Below are 22,106 nucleotides of genomic sequence, written 5' to 3'. Positions count from 1 at the left end.
TGGCCCCCATGAAAAGAGTGAGTACTAGAGTCCCAAGCAATGGATAACGGTACCGAAACCTCAACGAAAGGTTGAAGAGGCAAGGTTTGAGAGAATTGGAGGTATTGACCAGTAGAATCGTAATAAAAGAGTGGACCTTGCGCGTTCGGGTCCTGAACAGCTTGTCCATAGGCATCATATGGCCCCCCTCCTGGAAGAGGACCAGAAGAGGATGGAGCACTTTGTGCAGGGTGGATGACTCTAGGCGAGAGTTCCGGCTGGCCACTACTCACTTGACCGTGAGGGGAACCAGCACCAGTGTTCAAAGATGACGACGCTGTTACGGCACTAACGACCGGAGTCGAGTATGCTACACAAACAGTCGGATTCGTGGGAACTGAGGTAACAGGTGTAGTATGGGGTTGTGAAACAAAAGGTCCCGTGGTGGGAGTGACATGAGGATCCCACATAGTCGTAGCAGGAGTCCTGGCAGCTACTCTATCCCTCAACGATGAATAACGCGGGGGGAGTGGAGAAGTAGCTGGGATGGGAGTGTCAACATTCGACACCACAGGTGTCTCAGCTGTTCTAAGAGATGTCTCATCCATGTGGGAGGTAGACATTGGAGACGAAACACCAGAGGGGGTAACAGGAATATCGTCCTCGTCAGGCTCCCAAATAGGGTTCCAATCGTCTTCGTAATCTTCGTCGCCCGGGGCACGAGAGTTGATAGGTTGGATACTCGGGATAACAAGAAGAGTATCACTTACAACTGGTACCTCAGGAGCAGTAGAAGATGGAGAACCTTGATCACTTGGAACGGGAGTTGACGGGTCAGCCAGGATGACAAACCCCAAACAAGACCTAAAGGAGTTCTAACGATAAAAGGACCCTACTCAAACTAACGCACACAAGATCTAACCAAGTGATATTAACGTGGTCGAATAAATTTTTAAGACACAGGAACTAAACTTGACCTTTTCATGTTTCAAGAGTCGAGAAAAGGACGAAAAGATGACTCTAGTCTCCTTCGAATGTTTAATGAGCACGAAGTGACAAGACGCTCACTGGCACCTTTTCTTTTAAGGAGTCCGAAAAGGATCAAAAGTGACTACTCTGGAGACTCTAGGCAAAGGGTTTACCAAGCAATCCGTAAAACTGTTTATACACCTTGGCAATCGTATGAGAACCAAGGACTTTCCATACTGCAGTCAATCTTCCCGAATGCTGTGTTCGGTGCATTACGGTTCGCAAGGCGGCAGACTTGGCTTCCTATGGATCAAGGATAAAAGCCTAGTGGGGTCTCCCTATATACGCGACGGTACGTGGGAGCACAATCCGTGCTAGACCACTATCGAGTCACAAAAGGAGGAATCACCCAACCGTAGTGTGAAACAACAGTGACTAGGTTTAACGACGCCGGAGCACGTCTCTAGCCTAGACCTCTAATTGTTTGCGTTAAGTTCCAATGCGTTTTTAGGTTTATTCAGTTTATTTTATGGTTGATCTTGAATTAAGTTTCGGTTTCAGGTCCTACCGTGTGATCTCTCACAATTGCCTAGATGCAAACTACATGCCAAAGAATACCATTTCGTTCGATGAATTCTAACTATGAGAGGGTTAAGAATTTTCAATCAAACAAAATGAACACAATCAATCAAACAATCTAATGCAGCTAATGGCAAGGAAATGAAACTTTTTCTTTTGAGAACACAAATCAATGAAATGCTCTTTTTCCCATTAACTATTGAATGCAAAAGATATTAGTTTGATTTCTTTTTCCAATGGCACAATGCACTTAAAATGAATTTTGAGAGACAGCAACACCGAGTAAAGAGAAATAAAATCACTCAATGAAAAACACAACAAATGTGAAAAGAACCGGTTGACCCTAAACAACTGTAATCCGTGTTTGGGTAGTGAGAAGTAATCGAAACAATCCGAGGACTGGTTCAATGACAATCACCTAAACAACCAAGGAAAGCAAGCAAAGAGGAAGGTTTTCGCAAAAGAAAAAGCAAGTAGTAACGAATCTTTGTGAACGAGTAACGAAACAAAGCCAATCCAACGAAATCGGGATGATAACACCAGGTCACAAGACACAAAACAAGATCCGCCCAACAAGACTTCGCAAGCAAGTGCTTCAATGTTCAGACAATAGAAATCAAGTCATAAACCAGGTGGAAAGAGCAGGGGATAGTCAAACCAACAGGCTCAGGAGGAAAAATTGAAAAAAATTCAATTCTACAGGATCAGCGCGGGTGATACACAGCAACAAAGCGCTGACCAGAAACCACGCGTAGCAACAAAGCGCTGTCAGCGCGGAAGTACACGGCTTAAGCGCGCTGGTTCGATTTCAGAACCGTCGCGACTGTTAAACGTACAAGCGCGATGACCACGAAGTCAAAGAAACAGCTATGCGATGTCAGCGCGACTGTTTTGTTATAAATCGCGCTGAGGTTAAAAAACAGGCACAATCAAGCCAAAAAGGGCAATAACTCTTTAAACAATTAAGGCACCTCCCAGACTGAACCAGGAAATCTAAAAGCAGAGAACTAATCCCCAATCTTTGAAAAGAGAGTAACAATCAAACTCAAAGCAAGAATGAACAAACAAGGACAAAGGCCAGCTCCCCAGCGGAGTCGCCAAATTGTTGGAGAGGTAAATCCCCTCTACGGATAGAGGCGATCCCTACTAGCCTAGAATGGGTCTAGCAACAATCAGTCAATGCTACTATGCAAGTTCCTAATTGCAAACAAAAGGTAGGCAATGAACACCTACTTGGATTCCAACGCTATTGTTTGATGAAGAGCCGTCGCTCTCGCTCCTTCGCTTTGGCCGGTCATGATCCTCCACGATCCCCGTGAATAGATACCTGCACACACGAAGAGAAACACAAACACAAGCGTGAAATCTAATAAAGGCAATTATACATCAGTCAGAAAGGACATAACTCACATTAACCATTACAAAGACAAATGAGAGTGGAACCATAATAGTAGTCATCTATTATTAATCAATAACAGAGAAGAGTACAACCAAAGTTCTGACGTTGAATCCTTCTCAAGAGGGTCCAGCCAGCAAGTCTCTTAAGCATTCACCCTTGGAGGTAGATCTCCCAAGACAAAAACTCTCTCTCACACAAGCAATACTTCACAACCTTCCTTAAGCTCTCTAGCAATCCCACACTTGTCACACCAACTACCTACTAGCAGCAGCACTCTAAGCACTATCAATTCCACACTGTCAAAAACTAGTTGCTCATGGCAATGGTAGAGGCTTAAATAGGAGAAGGAGTCTCCATGAATGGTGGGAGGATGAGCTTATCTCCAAGCAAGGTGGCTCAAATGACGAAACAAACATGCCAGAGAAGGGAGGGCGACATTTGCAAGGCCAACAACCAGGTCTGGAGTCATCTGGAAGGCCGGCTGTTAGAAAAAACTCGCCCAAACTGGATCAGTGCGGGTGTATAACTGCACTGGAGCGCTGACATCGCATTTTAATAACAGGGAAGGTTATGTAAGCACGACCTAATATGAACAGAAGATGCGCTGGTTCATGAAATTCAACCAGCGCGGAAAACACGTGTGCTTCCGCGCTGACAGCGCATTTGTTGTATTATGAGGCGCCAATCAGCGCGATTATTTTAATAACAGTCGCGATGATGGAAAAAACTTTGGCAAAGTGGGTCATTTGGCAGCATTAGAGAGCATGAGCATGATTAATTTGAATTCATGACACAGTAGGGAGACTGGCAGGGAGACAGTGACAAATTACTGTGTAACACTTGGGAATATCTAGTAGATTTCATGATTTTGACTCCCAAGAGTAATTTAGGAGGACATCCACTCATCTTAGGAAGACCTTGGCTAGTCACAGCTGATGCTTTCATTAGTTGTAGATCTGGAGATATGTACATTTCTGATGATAGTTCAACAAAGAAATTCAATTTGTATCCTCCAGCAAAGGTAATTACAGAAGTAGGAGACAATGAATGGGTCGACGATGAAGATATTATACAACCTATCTTTACTGTCTCTAAAATTAGTGAAGATAGTCAAATTTTGAACACCTTAGAAAACTTTGAAACATCTTCAGAATATGACCACACACAATTTCAGTTAGATTTTGATATTGAATATCTATCATCAAGACAATTGTCTCTTTACTCTATGGAAGAGTTTGGTAGCTCTACCATTGAGATTTCTCCAGGAAAAACACTGAATATCAACAAAAATTTGGAAAAGTCACAACAGGAAGAGCTAACCAAAATCTTGCAAAAACATTCTACTACATTTTCATGGGAGTATATTGATATGAAAGGTATTGACCCTAAGACTTGCATCCATCATATCTATATCGAGGAAAACAGTAGACCAATCAGACAACCTCAGAGAAGGATGAATCCAAATCTTAGGTAGATAGTGAAAGAAGAGCTCCAAAAACTACTCAATGTACATTTCATTTACCCAATTTCAGATAGCCGATGGGTTTCTCCTTTGGTTATAGTACCCAAAAAGAATGGTAAATGGAGGGTATGCATTGATTACAGGGAATTAAATAAAACAACTTTGAAGGATCACTTTCCTTTGCCCTTTATCGATCAAATATTAGATACATTAGCAGGGCAAAAAGTATTTTTCATTTCTGGATGGTTTTAGTGGTTATAATCAAATTCAGGTAGCACCTGAAGATCAGGATAAGACCACATTTACCTGTCCATGGGGAACTTTTGCTTATCGAGTGCTTCATTTTGGATTATGTAATGCACCCACAACATTCCAAAGACTAGTACTAGGAATTTTTTCTGATATAATCCATGATTGTGTAGAGGTTTATATGGATGATTTTACAGTTTATGGTGATTCATTTGAAGAGGCATTAGAAAATTTGGAAAAAGTCCTTATAATATGTAAAGAAACAAACCTTTCATTAAGCCATGAAAAATTCTTTATGATGTTTACTGAAGGTATTGTTTTGGGACATCATATTTCAGGGGATGGGATTAAAGTTGATAGATCAAAAGTTGAAGTCATCTCCAAGGTACCTATTCCAAATTGTCAAAAATATGTTAGAAGTTTTTTGGGATTTACTGGATATTATAGAAGATTTATAGAAAACTTCACCAAAATAGCATCTCCGCTCTTCAAACTACTTACAAAAGACTGTGAATTCAAATGGGGTCATGACTACAAATCAACATTTGAAACTTTGAAAACAAGAATATCTTAAGTACCTATCTTGAGAGGACCAAATTGGAAACTCCCTTTCCATATTTCTACAGATGCTAGGGGCTGTATTGGGACAGAAATATTTAGTTCCTTATGCCATTTACTATATCATTAAAAATTTAACTCCTACTAAGTTGAACTATACTGTGACTAAAAAAGAGTTCTTAGCTGTTGTTCATGCAATCAATAAGTTTAGACATTATATAATAGGCTATGAAACTTTTATTCATACTGATCATTCTGCAATTAGATATCTAATGAACAAACCCATTACTAATGGCAGAGTTACAAGGTGGCTCCTAATTTTACAAGAATTCAATATTACTATGTTAGACAGACCAGGGAAACAAAACACAGTAGCTGATTTCTTGTCTAGGATTCAGAATACTAAATAAGATTCTCCTGTAGAGGACAAGTTTCCTGATGAATATTTATTTGCAGTAACTACTAAGATTCCTTGGTATGCAAATATAGCTAACTATTTGGTTACAGGGAAACTACCTCCACATTTATTTCCTGGTGAAAGAAGAAAGATTATTCAGGAGAGTTCAAAATATTCATGGATTTCTAACGAATTGTTTAAAACAGGGCCAGATCTTGTGATCAGAAGATGTGTTAGGGAAGATGCGATGCCTAATATTTTCAAAGCATGTCATAATGAACCATGCGGCGTACACTTTTCTGACAAAAGGACAGCCTATAAAATCCTCTCTTTAGGATATTATTGGCCATCCCTCTTCAAAGATGCAAAACAATATGTCAAAAGATGTGACAGCTGCCAAAGAGTAGGGAAACCTACCCTCTCAAATGAAATGCCATTACAACCACAGGTACTCATCGAACCCTTTGAAAAATGGGCTTGAGATTTCATTGGACCTATTAACCCACCATCTAAACAAAGAAAGTATATATTGGTATGTACTAATTATGTCACTAAATGGGTAGAAGCCAAAGCATTATTTTCTACTACTGAGCATTTAGTTGTTAGTTTTCTTTATGAGGATATTTTTACTCGCTTTGGTGTTCCAAGAGAAATTGTGATAGTTCGGGGAGGTCAATTCACATCCAAACTAGTGGAGAAGTTGATGGAAGAGTACAAGGTCAAGCACAGAAAATCTACTCCTTACCATCCGCAAGCAAATGGTCAAGTGGAGTCTACAAACAAAGTTCTTGAAGGCATCATTACCAAGACTGTTCATCTACACAGAAGATATTGGGCAGAAAGGCTTCTTGAAGCCTTATGGGCCTACAGAACTACATGGAGGAATACAATAGGACATTCTCCCTATGAACTTGTTTATGGGAAAGAAGTTCTGCTCCCCATTGAGTTCCAAGTTAGAACCTTCAAGATGGCAGTTCAATTGGGAATGGATCTATCAGAAGCCCAAAAGCATAGAATGGAGCAGTTGAATGAGCTAGATGAGATCAGACAAGAAGCAATCCTAAGAACTGATCTAGTTCAATATCAAAGAGCTAAGTGGCATGACAAATACATCAAGGAGAAAAAGTTTCAAGAAGGAGATTGGGCATTGCTATTTGATTCCAAGTTTAAAGATTTCAAAGGTAAATTTCAGACTCATTGGCTTGGGCCATATGAGATTGACAAAGTCTTTAGCAATGGAGCGGTAAGAATCAAAACCATTGATGAACATCAAACTCCTTTTATTGTGAATGGCCACAGATTAAAGATCTATCATAAGCCACTCTCAGAGGAGGAATTTGTCAAAATCTTTCAAGATAATTCTGCAATAAGGCTGGTGAAGAAGAATCCTTCTTCTCCACCAGCCTAGTCTTTGTTCTTTTCTGTTTTATAAAAAAAAAAATATATATTGTATAAGTCTAAAAACCAATCACTGATTGGCAATCTTATACAGAAAATACAGGGCGAAAATCAGAAACTTCTGACACCCTATATTTTCCAAAAAAAATCTTTTTATTCATAGTTTCATGCCATTTCACTTCATTTCGCTTCACTCCATTTCATTTCATTTCCTTTCATCATCTCATTCCGCCAATAAAATCCCTTTTATGACCAGTTTTCATATATCATTCACTCAGTCATCATTCATTTCCATCCATCTCCATTCAGTCATATGTTCACTGTGTCAGTTTCCGCAGCTGAATTCAGTTTCCGCAGCTAGAAACTAATTCCGCGGCTAGTTGATTGATTCCGCAACTAACACTCTGTTATTCAGCACAGACAGTCAGATATTAGCCAAATAATGATGAAGACCAAATGCAGGTATGACAAAGGAAAATATTTTGAAGATATAAAGCACCTAAAGCACCAACAGGAAGCAGCTAATCAAAGGTTAATGGACGAAAGTGGCAAAAATTCCAAGGTATGAGCAAGATTCATTTCAAATAGCATTTTAAAGCACCTTCTATATAGTTATGAAACCATGGCTCCACTATGTGTAATGATTAGCATTAATAGCTTCCATAACCGCTCCATGACCTTTACATGATTCCTCCACGAACCTTGCATTAATTTTTAACGGCCTCATGATCCGCCTCAGAATTTAACTCGTGTTTATTTGTACGTTGACATTCCACCTGCTGAACTGGGTAATTATGAGGACGTAATCTATTTGATCACGGCTCTGTTCCGCCGCACAAATCCGCAGCCATTTATTCCGCAGCCTTCTATCTCAAAAGCCGAGCTCACTCTATTCCCATACTATTCCGTTTGTTATTTCTGGTTGTTTACATCCCTGTAAACTCATTCTCATTACCTGTCTCTGCTCTTTCGTTTACGACTACTGGTTTTTCTCCACAATCCTTCTCCATTCCCCACTAACACAGCCATTTCACCTTTGTCAATCCATCACTCACTCAGACATATTTTAAGGTAGGAGGAAGGAATGGGTCTTTTGCTAAGAGCAGAACCGGAAGGGCCCAAATTCATGGAGGGGTATCCATAATTGAAAAGCATACTAAGGAAGGCACGGTGGCTACAGTTCATCCAGAAATTCAGAGGCTACAATAAAGAAGTTACGAAGACATTTGTGAGGTCTTTTAATGGCGTGGAAGTTGAGGTTGGAGATTTTAAATTTTCAGTTACAGAGGCATCTATCGCTGCAGCAACGGAACTCCCACAAGAGGGGAAATGGTGGTTCAAAAACAAAAGCTTTGATGAGAGGGCCTCGAGGGTTATCCTACGCAATCCAGGTATGGATATAACCATTTTCAAACATGGAATCCATGTCTCTGCTTTAGAAGAAAAGTGGGCTAGTCTATTATTGATAATCTAGAAGTTTGTTACATGTGAGGGACAATTTGGGTCCATGTATATGTACCACACCCGGTTGCTAATGAATTTTCTAGAAAATCAAACCATCAATTTGCCTTAATTTTTATTGAATAGCCTGAACAAGATGCCCATAACTGTACAAAAGAATCTAGAGGACATAGAACCCCACCTATACCATCACGGGCTTGTAAAAATTTTGATTGAAAAATAGTTGAAGGAAAAGAAGGACAAATGGGAACAGTTTTTGGTTAGAAACTTCTTTTAGGATCCACCTGAAACACTCGAGAGAAACTCAGAAAGGAAAAGTAGGAGAAGGAAAACAAGTGTGAAAATTCAGGACACTCCTACTAACATAGCTAAAGAAACTAATAAAGAAGAGAAGATGTCTGAAAGTAGGAAGGAAATAACTAAGGTTAGGAAGCAAAGAAAACAAAAGGGGAAAGAAATATTGAAGCTATCTATCAAACCCCAGAACCTTCCTCAAAAGAGGACCACCAAATACTTTCTGAAAGACTAGTTTACCTTCAAGAACAATCAGCTGCAACAAAGAGGAAAGGGAAAGAAAAACAGAGTGTGGATAAAGAAGACAATAGCTCACAAAATATAAGGAGGAGTTCCAAACTTAAAGGAAAACTGAGGAAAGTACAAACTAAAGGGCCCCACTTCATTGATTTAGGAGGGGAAACACTGAAACAACCTCCAGAAATCCCTCCTGGCCGTAGCCCACACCATACTCCTATTTCTCAGCCAGATTTTGAGATCAGTCCTTCTCAACCAGATTTTGAGATCAGTCCTTCTCAGCCAGATTTTGGGGACAGCCCAAGAAAGGCAACACCTGAGATAGATCCAACCCAGCAAGAAATGTATGATTATATTGAGACGTTGGAGAAAACTGCCATAGATCAAGGCACTTCATCTGCCCAGCCTAATACAGCCCAGGAAGCTCTAATCCAATCACTAAAACAGGAAGTTTTTGAATTGGAGGTCCTAAATAGACACATCAAAAGAGAAAATGAAACATTGAAAGAACAGAGCAGGTTGGATAAGATTATTCACGAAAACACCATGTTGCATCTTGGGCTATGGCAGAAGAAAAATAGAAAATTGAAGAAAAAGAGCAGGAGGTTGAGCAAAGCTCTCATCAACCTCAAATTCAAGTGCCTAATGAGGAAGCCGAGGATGATAGTGGTACCAAGAAAGAAGAAAAGAAGGCTGGATGTGTTAGCAGAGGTCTCAGAACACATGAATTGAAGGGAGGATGATCACAGTTTTGGTTGCATGAGGACATGCAACACCTTCACAGTGGGGGTATGTTGAGCCCTGAAACTACATCTCTTCTACACACTTTTCTAGATTTTTTCCCCTCACCAGTGCCTCACAAGCTATCAAAAATCATTACATATTGATTTTGAGAGTACATTTAAGTGGTTTTCTAACTCTGTTTTTGTGTTTGCTATTTGACTTAGATTTTTCTCATCAACTGCAGAATGCAGCCACTTTCCACAGCTAACTCGACTTTCCGCAGCTGTTTTCTAGGTTACAGGTGTCATCAAGCAAAACGAGGCACATGGGCAGTTCAGAAATGATCTGGACATGGACCAGGTCCTATTGGTTTAGCCAAATTCATAAAGGAAAGCCTTGGTCAAACGAGGAGTTTTATGGCAAGCAGGTCTCTGTTTTCAACACGTGAAGGGTCCGAGACCGTTCCTAGATTCGTGGATTCATTTTGACAGTTGTAGACTGCCTCCACGACGCAAATCCAACAGCCATCTTTTGGTAGATTGATATTGTTAATGAACTCTTGTTTTGATAAAGGCCTCTTGTACATTTTCAACCGATGTCCATTAACTAGCAATGGAATGGCTTCTTCATCAATAGTTCTGATTTTCACTGAACCATTGTCGCTGCATCTTTCCACCACATAAGGTCTGAGCCATCTTGTCCTTAGCTTGCCCTTGAAGTATTTATACCTTGAATCATATAACAATGCCCAGTCTCCCTCTTGAAATTGCTTCTCCTTGATATGTTTGTCATGCCAGATCTTCCTCTGAAGCTGAACTATCTCTGTATGTAGGAGGGCCTGCATTCTGAATTCATCCAAGCCATTTAAATGTAACGATCTTTGTTTTTGTGCATGACTGAGATCCAAATCTAGTTGGGTTGCCATCCTCAATGTGTTATATTCAAACTCAATGGACAACAAATCCTTTTTCCCATAGACCATCTCATAGGGTGTAAATCCAGTGGTGGTCTTTCATGTTGTATTATAGGGCCAGGTGGCCTCAACTAGTCCCTCTTCCCAATCCTTCCTGTTGTTGCTCACTACCTTGGTTAAGATGTTCTCCAGTGCCCTGTTGGTCACCTCCACTTGCCCATTAGCTATTGGATGATAGGGAGTGGAGGTCCTATGCTTGATTTTGTGATGGCCGAGCAGTTCTTCAATCATGTTGTAGGTAAACTAGCTGCCTTAGTCTGTGACTAGCTCTCTAGGGTACCCAAATTTGTAGAATATATTCTCCCTTAGGAACTCAGCCACCTTCTCTTCTGTTGTTGCCTTAATTGCTTTGGTTTCAGCCCACTTAGTCAAATAATCAGTGCACACAATGATGTGTTGTTTTTGCTTTGAAGGAGGGTTGATAGGCCCAATGAAGTCCATGCCCCACTTGTCAAATGGCTCAAAAGTAACTTGAGGTTGTAGGGTAATTTCATCTCTTGGAGTAGGCTTTCCCATCCTCTGGCACTGATCACACTGACTAATATACTTTTTCACATCCTGATGAAGAGTAGGCCAATAATAGCCTGCTTGCAACACTTTGAATGTTGTCCTCTTTGCTACAAAGTGACCTCCACAAGGCCCATCATGACAGGTCAGAAGGATGTCAAAGACTTCCTCTTCCCTTACACACCTTCTCAAGATTTGATCTGGGCCAAGTTTGAACAGATTGCCCCCAATCCAGGTGAAAGGGGCACTTTTCCTGATTATCTTGCTCTTTTCTTTGGAGGGAAAGTTTGGTGGGAAATGTGTTGATACCAAATAGTTTGCTATATAAACAAACCATGGTTTTTCCATTAAATATTTGATTGCAGCATGATTAGTATGCACAAATGCTTGATAGCCTGTAATGTAATGCCTAAATTTGGTTAATGCATGCACAACAACCAGGAATTCCTTTTTGGTCACAGTGTAATTCAGCTCAGCCTTTGACAAGTTCTTACTGATAAAATAGATGGCATAGGGAAATTTCTCCTCTTCCTGACCTAAGGCTGCTCCTATGGCTTTGTGTGAGGCATCAGCATGAATATGAAAAGGGAGGGCCCAGTTTGGGCCTCTAAGGATGGGTGCAGTGGTTAACTTACCCTTTAGAATGTCTAAGGCCTATTGACAGCTCTTTGACCATATAAACTCAGAATCTTTCTCCAACAACCCAAACAAAGGAGAGGCCAACTTGCTGAAGTCCCTTATGAACCTTGGTAGTATCTAGATAACCCTAAGAAACTCCTGACATCTCTCTGCTTTTGTGGAGGTGGGACCCTTTGGATGATTGCTATTTTGTTTAGGTCCACCTACAGTCCTTGTTGAGATATTGAATGACCTAGCACAGTGCCTTTAGTCATTAAGAATTCACATTTTTCTGGACTGAGATACAGATTCATTTCAATGCATTTGTATATTACTTTGCCTAGGTTAGCTAGGGCTTCTTGGAAATCATAGCCATAAGGTGTGAAATAATCCATATAGATTTCCACAGCATCATGTACTAATTCAGCAAAAATACTCAAGACTGCTTTCTGGAAGGTGGAAGGAGCATTGCATAGGCCAAAAGGAAGGACCCTATGGGAAAAAGTACCCCAAGAACAGGTGAATGTGGTCTTATCCTGGTCTTCTGGGCAGATTTGGATTTGGTTATACCCACTGAATCCATCTAGGAAAGAAATAATTTCTTCCCTGCCAGGCCATCTAGCACTTGGTCAATGAAGGGTAGGGGAAAATGATCCTTTTTTGTGGCTTTGTTCAACTCCCTATAATCCACACAAATCCTCCACTTACATTTTTTCTTGGGAACTAGCACTAAAGGAGAGACCCACTCACTATCTGAGATAGGGTAAATGAATCCTGCATCTAGCAGTTTTTGTAGTTCTTCTTTGACTATGTCTTTAAGAGCTGAATTCATCCTCCTTTGTGGTTGCCTGACTGGCTTGCAACCTTCTTTGATGTATATGTGGTGAGTACACACTGAGGGGTGTACTCCCTTCATTTCCTTATAACTCCAAGTGAAGGCTTCTAGGTTCTCTCTCAACATGTTGCATAGCTTTTCCTCTTCTAAAGAAAAAAGAGATGGATTAATCTTCAGAGTTTTCTCTAGGCCAAATTCTATGGTTTTGACATGGAGTGGGTTGGAATTGGCCAAGCATAAGTCAATTGGATGATTGTTCTAGGTTTCCCTTACTTCTTCTTCTAATGGCAATGAACTAGGAGTTGGAATTTGGAGCAGGTGTTCAATTAAATCATCCTCATCTTATTGTCCTCCTCCTATGGTTGTTTCAAAAGTATAAATTTGGGTAGAATAAACCTCATCCTCTTCCTCCGCCTCTAACCATAAAGGTAAATCATGCTCTAGGGTAGGTTGAGCAGGAGGGTATAGGACTAACTGTTTGGACATATGCCCATTCTTAATGGTCATATTCCCAGCTCTACAGCTAATGTAAGCATCAGTTGTGGCCAACCATGGCCTCCCAAGGATGAGAGGGTAACCAGTAAGCTTAGCCTTAGGCTAGAGAACTAGGAAATCTGCAGGGTACTCCCAAGAATCAATGGAGACCATCACATCCTCCACAATTCCCTCAGGGGTGACTGTGGAACGATCTGCAAGTTGCAGAACTATTGTGGTCTTTCTCAATGACCCTTGGAGGTTGAGCTTGAGCATGTTGTCCTTGGTCATCACATTAATGGTAGCCCCAAGATCAATCAAAGTGTGTGGGACAATAGTGCCATTGATGTGCACATCTACTATAGGGCTTCCAGGGTCCAAATATTTTGGACATATTACCTGCCCCAGAATTAAGTCAGACAACTACCCAATGACATTAATGGTAGGGCCATCCCTTTTTCTTCTTCCTGGATGCTTGAAGCACTTCTCCTTAATCAACTTATTTTAAATGGGAACATCTTTGATTGTCTGGAGAAGGGGTTTCTTTACACATAGATTTCTCAATTCTCCCAGAAGTTCAAGTTCTTCTGGGATAGGCTGGAGTGGTTGGGTTAATCTCTCAGGAAAGGGTGGATTTACTTTAAGGTTGCTTTCCTCTCTTTCTTCCTCAACCTCCCCATGTGGAGAGGGAGGTTGGTTATAAGGGAGAATTCTCCCAGTTCTTAGGTTGATCTCCTGGATTTCTACAACATAAGCTAGGTATGATGTCTCTCCATTGTATGCTTGTTGATCCTGCCTATTGTTTGGGTTCGGATTTGGCTGGGTAGGCATCTTGGGTTGCTTAGGTGGAGCAGAGTGTAGGATTTTTGGTTGGGTAGGTGGTGGAGGAAATAGGGTTGGAACATTGTTGAATTGGGGCCTCCACCCCTGGTGTGGGGTATTCCACTGATGTTGTGGTTGAGCATAAGGTTGAAATGATTGGCTAGCTAGCTAGGAATGATACTGAGATGCATAGGGCCAAGGAGGGGGTGTAGACCAAGAAGGATGAGCAGGGGGTCCCCAAGAAGGTATAGTTGTGGTTTGGTTGAGGTTGTAATATGCATGGGATGACCCTTGCATACCCTACTGGTATGGTCTAGGCCCAGGAGGTCTCCTTTAGTTGATGTAGCAAAGCTGCTCAATGACCCCTTCAGCTCCTTGATATATAGCTTTGAGTCCAGGTAAAGAAGGGCACTTTTCTGTGGAGTGGTTTTCTTCACAGACTGAGTAAATATTAATACAGTTCAATGGACATTCATTCCTAGGATGCCTCGTGGTGGATCTAGGACAAAATATGGCCAAGGCTCTCTCTTCTTCCTCTTGCTTCCTTTTGATGTTCATGGTTTCCAATTGCAAGGAAAGGGTTTGCAGCATATCACTTTTGAAATCTTCCATCATATTTCTAATTTCACCCTTGATGGATAAGTTAGAGGATGATGTACTGGCCATAGGTTGACTACCCCTACCCTTTTTCCTGGTTGACCTAGAATGGTTTCTAAAGACAGTCTTGATATCCTCATAGGGTAATTGGTAGACATCTCCTCCTGCTATCATATGTAAGGTATCTAAAAGATCCTCCCTTACTCCTCTAAGCAGGACCAGCTTTAGTGACTCAGGGTCAAGTGTGCACCTGGCCCTTTTGTAACTGAGCTGGAATCTTTCTTCATAGTCTTCTAAGGATTCATCCTGGCCTATGGTCATCCTGGAAATCTCTTCTTTAGTATCCTTTGACCTACAGTAGTCCCTATATTTGTTGTTAAAAGTATGTTGCATCTGAGCCCAAGTTGTGATGCTATCTCCAGGTAAATCCATGAACCAGTGCAATGCTACATCCTTGAGGGTAGATGGAAACAATGTTAACTTTTTCTCATCATCTGTAGAGTCATAGGTTCGGCATATAACAACAAACTCAAATAGTAAAGTGTCAGGGTCCTCTGTCTTCAAGCCATGGAAATGAGATAGAGCAAAGGGGCTTATATTCTTCATCTTAGTGTCCCCATTGGTTTCCCTGATGGGGAAGGCACCCACAATTCTCTCTCTATTTCCTCTGTCATTTCGATTTTCAGCCATTGGTTCAGTAGGAATGGGTTCTTCCTCTTCTTCTTCCCCTGTAAGTTCCTCAAATAGGTAAGGTTTCTCACCTAAAGGGTCTTCCAATTCACCATCACTGAAGAAGAGAGAAGGTTGATTGTTGGCTGCAATGGAGGTATTTGACAATAATTTCCTTGAATTGTCCCTATTCCTACGAGGCATGAAAGGAAATGTTTTTGGGTTGGTTTTTGTAAGATTTTTTTAAAGCTAGAAAGTTATTGCATAATAGAAAGGAAAGCAACTAATGACAAATGAAATAAAGGAAGATACTAGATTACTTTTGCAGAAATAAACTAATGGAAGAAAATTGAAGACTAGAAGTAGAAGAAAAGAAAGTTGGAGACTAGAAAATAGAAGAAAGCAGTAATTACTTCTACTTAGACACCTCCCTAGCAATGACGCCAAAAAGTGATGAGCCTAGGTATTGCAACAAGAATGTTGCAACTCCCAGGGCTACCAGCTTTACTTATCAACCCGGGGTTCGTACAAACTTGGAGGTGACAGTGTTATATGCACAAGTAGAAGTGAAGGTACTGCCTGTTGTCACTACTCATCTGGCAAGAGACCCCAGGGGTTCCAAGCCAGACTTCTATAGGGTCAGAAGAAGCTTAACTCTTTGATGGAAGAAGAGCAAATCTATCCTAAGGGAGATCTACTTCTACTGTAATATTGAAGAAAACGACATGAAATGCTAAACCATACCATAACCTAAGTAACCATCAAATAGCTATGCTATGAAGAATTGCTAAATTAACACTAATATAATGCTGCTATCTAAGTTGTAGAGGTAAAGAGCATCAAAACCAGACTAAGGTTTAAGCAAAGGAAACTAAGCTAAATTGGCTTTCAAGCGGAAGAGTAGTTGGAGGACGAAATTAGTGAAAGGAGGACGTGAGGTAGAAATAATGCATAAGAATTGTTGGATCAGTCGAGTGAAAGGCAAATGAATGGCGGAGATTGGATCACAGGAGGTTACGTAGATAGATGGTTGAACAGGGTTAACTAACAGAATGAACAATGGATACCTTATCGTGAAGGCTTAAGTGAATGGATGGAAGAACAAGGGAACAATGGAGATCGTGTCGAGAGGGATTAGGTGAGTGGATGGATAGGAGATGAATGGCTGAGATCTTATCGTGCAGGTGAATTCAAGAGAAGGATCGTGGAGATCATATCGCGGGGAAAAGAAACGTGTGGAAATGAGGGACCAGGTTTCTAAGGCGGTAAGTAGTTTCTTACGTGCCCTTTAGGCTGTAAGCAGTATTTCAAAATTTCATGCAATTAGCCTTATTGCGAGACACGTAGCACGAGAAAACCACTTTTATCGCGTGCTTTTGGACGGATAACGTTTGTTCACTAATTCGCGTTAGATTGCGTGATGGTCGTTAGATCAAGCAAGGCTAATCAACGGTGGAGATCGGCCAAGCTAGTTGGCGATCGGGTGAAGCGACAACCATCGGATCAGGCAAGGCAAATCGATGGTGGGGACTTAAAGTGCATAAAGTGATCGGGTGACGCGCCAGCCGTCGGATCAAGGGACAGATCGATGGTGGAGATTAAAGCTCATAAAGTGAGTGGAAGACTCCATGCGAGGCAGCAGTTGGAGAAAATAGTGAATCGGACGGTGATTGTGAAGGTTTGTTGGTGATCAAATAGTGAGGAAGAGATGCATAAGGAAAGTGTTGGAGGTGGTTTCAAATGAAAATGACAGAGAAAACCTGTGCGGGTGAACAAATAACTCCATTAAACAGCGAACTCCATAGCCCATGCGAGAACCAGAGGCCTATTTTTTTCGGGCTGCTGAAGGGTCCCCTCCTCAATTCATGGTCTGAGAGGGAGGAAATGAGGCCGAGACACCTATGCACAACCTGATAGTGATATTTTTCCTCTAACTAACCTGTGAACTGAAAGAAGGCATAAATGAAAGTAAACTACAACAAATGCAGCTACTGAAGCAGATGAACAAGAAAACCATGCATGATCTACGCTATATTGTTGTAATGAAAGTGCAACTACTTAAGCAAATAAACAGAACAGAACTCTATGCTAGCATACATGTATAGTAAAGAGGAGTTGTGGCTGCTTGGGTCGGGCCCTAACCCAAGAGCTTCAGCCCTCGAAGTTAACTTAGAGCTGGCTTAAACAGAACTCATTCTTATTATAAAAACCATGGATTACAGAGAAAACTGTCACAAGTCTTTGCAGCTCATAAATAAAACAGAGTTTTACAAAATGAAGTTTGAATCCTAATGAGGTCCTAAGCCTCTCTACTTATACATCTGATAAACTGGTTTCTGTCCTTTTCCTTGCTCGGCTACCTTCTAGTCCTCAAAGTGATGGTTGTTTGCACTCCGAGCTGATGGAGGAATATTCAAATGGAGGGGTAGTAAATGAGGAGGATTTACCTCCTATACTTACTCTCCCTTGTCCCATTTGAGTTTTAACCAAGGTCTTTGACATAGTTCCTTGCTTTTATCCTTTATGCCTGCATTTTTCCTTGCTTGTATCCTTTATTCTTGCATTATGTGCACATTAGACCATAAAGCAAAATATCCAACTTTAACTCATCTCATAAACAAAATAAAATCAAAAGTATGCAATAAGTTGTGAGAATAGTTGGTTTGACTAAGCTAGGAGGTGAATTAAGGCCAATTAAGGCCCATATAATTACCCAATGATGAGGCTCATCTCCATCTTGTGTCAGTACTACCCCCAGCGCTATGCACGATGAGTTGACATGTACATGGAACTCTTTCTTCTAGTTCGGGAAGACTAGAATCGGCGTAATAACCATCTTTTCTTTCAATATATCGAGGCTTTTCTTACAACCATCATTCCGGCAAAACATGACATCCTTCTTCAACAATTTTTCCATCGGTACGATGATCTGGGCATAGCCTTTGACAAACTTTTTTTAATATCTCGTATGTCCTAGAGTAGTGCGCAGCTGTTTCACACTTCTCAGCGCTTCCAAGTTCAGAATCACCACGATCATCGAAGGGTCTATCATCAGCCCTTGTCTTGAAACCACATGCCCTAATAGGTTCTGTTGAGGGCCCTAAAATCGGGTCAACAACAAGGGGGATACCCACCCGGTCCAGAACCTGGTTGGCGGCTCCTTTCCCGTTTGATGTAGCGGGTCCAACTGGGGATAATGGGACCAGCTTCCCAATCTAAAGGATGTGTGTGTGTGTGTAGATTTTGACGATGCTAATATAGAGGTATTTTTAAGCTAATTTAATTCTAGACTCTAAACTGACTCTATGCTATTGTAATCTAACAAAAACAGCACATCTAATCTATACTAACCCAGGGTAGAATTCTTCTATTATGCGATCTAAAAAGATTTCATACAATAACTAGTAATAAAGATCATTCAGCTATCATAAGAATATAAATCAATTAAGATAAACCATTCTGCATAAGAAGTTAGGCAAAACAGTTGTGAACAGCATATCTCATAATCAGTTATTCATATGTCAAGCACAAACAAATGACTCCACCGAACAAAAGTGCCAAATGGTAACCCACACATTCATACATTAACATATAAACAACTCAGCTGTATATCACTCTAAGAATATGAGCAGAAATTAATCAAGAGATAAAAGTACCATTTATGACTGATTTCACTCACAAACTTCAAGCAATAACGATTTATCTCTACTTACTTCTAACATCTACTAAGAGTACAGAAGTGCAACATCAGTAGCAGACATTAGAATGCAAACATAAATAAATCTCGATCCGTCCATTCATCAAAAACCCCCTCCGAGAGTGCAAAAGTGCATGTTCTGAGGACAAGTTTTTTGACAAATTTCCGGACCCTTCTCCAAATGCCATGAGAAGGGTTAAATACTACTAACTAACTAATCTTAATTACACAAATTTAGGAAACGGATTCAAATGACCGCCCTTTTACTAAAACAAATTTATTTCTAAAAATTAAATCTAATTTCTAACCGTTTCTGTATCTGCTCCTTGGTGCTGTAAGCAATGCAAGGTTCGCCTGGAAAGAGTCGGCTGGTTGTCTTTTCCTTTTGTTCGAGCGATAAAAGTAGAAATAACAAAAGCTGGCACCTCTTTCTGACAAACTAGAAGATATTTTCGAAAATCTTCCTCTGGCTGGGTGTATTCGCTGTGTGTATACTTAGTATAACCCAGATTTCTTTCAAACTGATTGTGTTGTTGCTATTTCGGTTTCCGACCGTGCGAATGACTCAATGAGTTAGGGATTTCGTCGCCTAAAAAATCTTCCGTGTTGAAAATTGCTTTCGTTCTTTGTTCCAGGATTTTCTGGAGCGTCCTCCCTCTTCAGCGTCTTTCTTTTTGCTTTACCCAGTCTGAGCTTCAGGATCTTTTGCAAACATGCTGCTTTTGAGCGACTTTGACTCTGAGTCTTGGATAGTCTATTTTCATCAATGTCTGTTGAGTGATACTCTGGAATCCGCGGCCCTGCTGCATGTGGCATCCATTTGCGAAGGCATCTCCTCTCTATTCTTCTAGTATTGGCGCTTTCCCCTTTTCCTTAGATATTTCCTGCATATAGATTTATATTAGTTGCTGCCTTACAGTTCACGCAAAGGAAAAGAGAATTGACGAAAAGATTGACATGAAAGCTTTAAGTTCTAATGAATGCATAATCATGACACTCATAATGACTTGACTCTTCGAAAAACGCAACAAGATCATCCTTGGATACTCAGGCGTGCAATCATTAATTTCCCTTAAGGTGTGCGCTCAATTTTGGGTTTACAAATCATGCCGAGGAAACTTTGCGATGAGTGGTTTCTGCGATTCGCATCGCAGCATCGAGGATTGCGATTTTGAGAAATGTCATCGCAGCAATTGATAGTCTCATCCATCGCAGATCGCAAGATCGCAGTTTGTAAGATCGCAGATCGCAAATCGCAAGATCGTAGTTTTCATTTGATCACTGTGCGCTGCTTATGCGACGTTGGGATATGCGACGTCGCATATCGGCCGTCGGCGATTCCTTAGGTTTTCTTTTAAGGGCGCTTTCAAAATATGCAATGCGATGAATTTCGCATCGCTTCTTTGCAGCTTATTTATGCGCATAGGAAAACGCTTCACTGTCTCTTTGCGACGCGACATAGCTTTTAGGGAGTTAAATACAAAAATTTTGACAAAAATATTTTTGGGATTTTTTGTTAAGGGTCCCCCTTTGCTTGATGTTATTGCTAATACCAAACAAAGAGGGGGGTTGTTGGTGACCACAACAATGGCGATTCACTGTGAAGAACCAGTTATCTCTACTTTTCTATTGATATTTCCACTTCCGAAACAGAAAAATTTTCATAAGTCTAAATTTTGTTATGGACAGATAGAGTAGATTACCCCTTATCCTGTCAATGATACTTTGTCTCAACCTTTCTTTTATTCCAATTGTTTGCTTCCTTAGGCTTAGTTCTTGCATTCACACCAGACATTACTCGGTCCTTTTTTAAAGATAAAATAAGGTCTTCTCTGCGTACTGGCTTTAAAATATGCTCATTTGTCGTAGGTAGAGCCTCTGCTGCCCGCAAGCGTCCATAGCCTCGACAGGGTTACCATTTTATCCAGCAATGATCCTTTTTCCTGCTTGAGGTTATTTACAACATTTCAGAGAAAAAACCTTTTCGACACTTTTTCCTTCTTTTTTTTTTTATTCTCTAAAGAACAATGTCTTGGTTTGGTGGCCAAATTATGACACAGTCATTCACTTGATTTACACTTTTGCTGAACAAGCTGGCTCGTGATGAGACCCCTTGCCTTTTGATTGCAACAATCTTGAGTCGTTGCCCTGTTTTGATAGACAGTATTGGCAAAGTCAGCAAGTTATAATATCTGTGATCATGATAAGTCGGCTCGTGATGAGACCTCTTATTCTTTGAGATATAGTGTTTTCTCGGATTGTTTCTCTGAATGCTGCGGTTTCCTTTAGCAGGGAGGAAGTCATTGTTTTTCCTTAAGAAAGCTCTGGACGACAATAATAGAGTTTGAAAACAACAGCTTTACAGAGAATATTTATTTTATTATTGATGATACCTTTCATTGTGCTGACATAAAACAATTTTTTACCAAAGGTTGTTTTCATCAAAGTTTTTTGAGAGGTTGAAACTAATATCATATTCAGGTTAAAGTTAACTCTATTTGTCAATATTAAAAATCAGATTTTTCGAAAAGTTTTGCTATTTGTACAAGTGAAATCAAAATCTGATAGAGAGTTGGTGTGCTCTTTCATGAATCCTTTTCAATGATCATTTACAACTAGTTTTATTTATAAGAAAGAGAAAAACAAAATAATAAATAATAAAAAAAAACTAAAACTATCCTACAAAAATAGAAGAATGATCTTCTATGGAAAATACATTTTAAGAATCTGTCCATTCACAGGCAAAGAATCTCTTCTACCTGCCAAATCCTGCAACACAAACGTCGATGGGCCTATGACTTCTACAATCTGAAAAGGACCAAGCCACAGCTTCTAAAATTTCGTATGCTTGCCCTTTTCTTCATGAGCCTTATCCCATTTCAAAACTAAATCTCCCATCTGAAAGTTCTTTCTGGTTATGATGTTTGAGTCAAAAGAGGATTTTATTAGCGCTTGGTGATGAGCATGGGTTTTCTTAGCTTGTTCTCGTCGTTCTTCTAGTTTGATTATCTCCATTTGTCTCAATTGCAAGGAGGAAGTAGATACTTCATCGATGTGTTGTACTAAAGACAAAGAGGGAATGACTAAGTGAGTTGGAAGAACCACTTCTTTTCCATAAACTAAATTAAAGGGAGAAGTGCCGATTGAAGCTTTCTTCGTAATTCTATCTGCCCATAAAGCATTTACCAGCACTTTGTGCCAATTTTTTT

The sequence above is a fragment of the Pinus tabuliformis genome, chromosome 6, assembly GCF_031772625.1.
Source record: "Pinus tabuliformis cultivar Carrire ecotype Pingquan chromosome 6, CPIR1, whole genome shotgun sequence".
In the NCBI taxonomy this organism is placed as follows: domain Eukaryota; kingdom Viridiplantae; phylum Streptophyta; class Pinopsida; order Pinales; family Pinaceae; genus Pinus; species Pinus tabuliformis.
Note: the sequence above shows the minus strand (reverse complement) of the source record.